The sequence below is a fragment of the Solanum stenotomum genome, chromosome 2, assembly GCF_019186545.1.
Source record: "Solanum stenotomum isolate F172 chromosome 2, ASM1918654v1, whole genome shotgun sequence".
Taxonomy (NCBI): Eukaryota; Viridiplantae; Streptophyta; class Magnoliopsida; order Solanales; family Solanaceae; genus Solanum; species Solanum stenotomum.
Genome location: NC_064283.1, coordinates 27,385,670 through 27,389,455, shown reverse-complemented (window position 1 = coordinate 27,389,455; position 3,786 = coordinate 27,385,670). Strand labels below are relative to the sequence as shown.

The window sequence follows — 3,786 nt, the reverse complement described above, 5'->3', positions numbered from 1 at the left end:
AAGAACGAACTTTATTCTTACTCTTTACTGAAAACTAGGTTAAATACTCTTTTGGAAATATCAGTTTCCTTTCTTGTTTAAATGTGGAAACATTTACTGTTTGGGAATACATAGTCCTGATATACTCATTTGATGAAATGCACTTCAAAGATTACTCTTTACTACACTTAAAACTCAAGTCTTAAAACAAAGTTGAGACATTTGTAACAGACTTTTGGAAAACTTTATGAACTTCTCTTAACTTAACTCTTGACTTATCTTGACTTGACTCTTAACTTCTCTTGACTTGACTCTTAGCTTTCCTTAAATTGAATTATGGATTCAAGGATTGTGATTTGTGATAGATCTCATGATGTTTAGGAATGATTTTAGATATCTAAACATGAGAAAGGATAAAAAAAATCATTGTTTGAGGATGGGTCCGCGACGCGAAGGTGTATTTAAATTTTGGTCGCGAAAATAGTTTTGAGACAGAACGGTCCATGACTGCTCCGCCACGCAAAAATAATTTTGTCAAATCTGAGGAACAGGTCCGCGTTGTGGACCTGCCACCTATTCCTTGTGTGACTTTTCCCTTCTTCGTTTTCCAGCCCCGATTCGCCTAAACTCGACTACTATTCTAAAGTTCTCTTTAGATTCAGATACCCAGTATGTATACACACGAATCTAACTCAAACAACTCAAGGAAACAACATTTTAACCTGAAGGAACTCCTCAATCTCAACCTAACTCAAGAACGAAGGTCAATTTCAAGAACAACATTCTAGATTCATCAACTTTCAAGTTTCTGGAACAAACTTCACTGAAATAAACGTGATTGGTGCATGGATTGATGAACCCAATGCTATAAAAGACTCACATAACTCTTTAGGGATCCACCCTTGTCAAAATCCACAAGCTAAACCTTCAAGATTGACGAACGTTGATCTTTCTCATTTTTTCTCCTCTTGTGTTCTTTCTCCAAAAACCCTAGCATAAATCTCCAATTGCCTAAACTGAACCAATTCAGTTTTGACCCTTAATTAATTCACCAAAAATGAATTAAAATAATAGGGTATGGAAAAGACTAAAACACCCTTTAAAAATCCAGATTGGACATTTTCTAATTTGAATAGCCCAACTTCCAAAGGACACATCTCACTCGTGATAATTTGGAATCACTCAAACTCAGTGGCATTAGAAAGATTAATACAAGATATTTCCAACCATACCTGGAAGTACACCTAACTCATCATGATCTAGGATTTATGTCCGTTTGAAGTTGACTAAAAACTCAAACTTAACTTGACTTGACCAATTTTCCAGATTTTTATTATTTCCGAAAATCACTCTTTCTAATTCTATCTCTTTCTAGTTCTTTCAATTTGCGAGATGTTACACTTCTGTACACATGTCTGAATTCAACAAAGGCCCTGCCCAACTAAACACAAAAAATGAATTAAAATACTGAAAAAGAAAAAGGCTTCTCGAAACAACAAATTTGTTTAGAAAATATACTATGACGAGGATACAATGATGTAAGATATAGAATTAAGGGACTTAAAGCAATTAAAAATGCCTAATTTCTTAAATCAAACACTTGAAAGAGTAACTAGATTTTTCTTCGTTGAAAGTTGTTTCGGGTATAATAGCTAGAGGAATTTGTTTCTATCAAGAGTAGAAGATTTGAACTAAAAAATGGAAAAAGAAAAAAAACATGAATTTAAATGATATGCAGTCCTTAAAATGCTCAATCATATCACAAAGATAAGAATTGATAGTCAGTCTAGATAGAACAACACATACCAGCAACACCTTCAAGGTACCACTATTGCATAGTTGCCTTTACATTCTCTTTCTCCTCAGATCTAAGAACCCTTTCTCCCACTGCATTACTTCGATAAAGGCGAGGATGGATTCCTGGGATAGACGGGGTTAAATCTCCAAGAACTGCGAGGCCTGGTTCTCTATTTTTCTTATCAGTACTTCCATGAGATGCTATGACTTTCTCACTTGCCAATACAGAATGAATAATCAAGTTCCCATCAATCTTAACAAGTTTATCATTTCTTGGGACATACAAAGAGGCTGCTGGAGGATCACTACAATTGCCCACATGAACAAACTCATCTACAACCTTATTGCTATTTTGCTGATTGCATTCACCTTGACCTCCCTGGCCATAATGCAAGCTATCATCTTTTCCTCCGTATTTCCCAAAATAACAAGTCCCATTCACATGCTCGTCAATAGTAAAAACTCTTCCACGATGTTTTTCATTAAATCCACTCACAAAAGACTCTCCACTCATAAATGATTCCCACACACCTCCATATCTCACTTTCAATAAAGGAACCAACCCACCAAAGAGAAGAATGAAGAACAACACACCAAGGAACCTAACACTAGCAACCTTCTTTGTTTTCACCTCACTTTTTTTTTCTCGACTTTCTTGCTATTTTTTGTTGCTGGCGCTAGTGCCTGTGATTTCAACTTTGGAATCAGAACCAATGGCACTTGAGATACTTGTCGCTTCATTATATAAGGTGATGTATATGAAATCCATGAAGGAGGATAGGGATAAAGGGGGTGCCGACACTTGAGAAGGTACACCATACCTCCAAGCTGTGTCTTTAGAGTTGCATTTTCCGCCATTTCATAGGATAACTTTGCATTCAAGTGTTGAATTGTTGAATGAAGTATTCTAAATTTATCCTCTAACTCCTCAACATAATGCTTTTTTCTTTTCCTTGAAAAATGTGCACTTTCCTTGTTCCTNATTTTCCGCCATTTCATAGGATAACTTTGCATTCAAGTGTTGAATTGTTGAATGAAGTATTCTAAATTTATCCTCTAACTCCTCAACATAATGTTTTTTTCTTTTCCTTGAAAAATGAGCACTTTCCTTGTTCCTAATTTTTCTAGCCATCTTCTTTTTGTCCTCATCATTATTAACATTATCTCTCAAGGACAATAGAGTGGATTTTTGGTGTTTTCTTACATTATTCGAATCTTCACTTCTCTTTTTCAACAAATAGCTATAGTAACTTATTTTAGAATTGACACCCTCTAATTTGAGTTTCTATTTTACAACTCCACCTTTACTTAATTATTTTCTAAATTTAGAGAAAAATATACTGGTTTGTTTGAACCCAGAGCTTCCCCGAAACAATATTCTGAGGTCGATTTGATTGTTCCCGCAGCATCATCAAAACTCCCAATATGTTGACTCTTAGGTTGACCAAAGCTATTTGGGTTCATCTGACTTGATTTTAAACCCGACTCCGACCCAAAACAGTTTGGCAGACAACTAGGGTTTTGAAACGCATCACCATTGGTAGTGTTTGGAAAAATATCATCGAATGATTCGTCAAGAACAATGTCATCGATCATGAAATTAACATTTTGAAATTCCATAGTGAAATCTTCGACATTTTCTTGATATGTTGTGGTCATATGTAGGGCGAAAACAAGAGGTGGAACTATAGGACTGTCGAACTTCCAGGTGAAGTTCGCTTCTTTCGTCGGTGGTGGATCGGCCATATCAAGATTTTTTAGCAATTAATCAGAGACTTCGAGAGAGACAGGGTAGGAATGGAGATAAACTGAGAGTTAATTTTCCTTTATTGTTTTATTTTTGTATATTGTTCAGATTGATCCACTAGATTTTGTAGATATCATATCTAAGAAATGAAAATTCAGATTCCTGAAGTTTTGAAAATAATTTTGTAAGATTGTTTCATTATTTGGTAGTGTTTATTTTACCAATAAGATCATTCATGAATACAATAATGCTCTCGTAAATGA

General features: G+C 35.1%; 1 pseudogene; it reads right to left on the bottom strand.

The window, feature by feature from the left end:
* Nucleotides 1-1,374: 1,374 nt before the first annotated feature.
* On the bottom strand, nt 1,375-3,522 carry LOC125855866 (bZIP transcription factor 17-like; annotated as a pseudogene).
* Between the last annotated feature and the right edge of the window lie 264 nt (nt 3,523-3,786).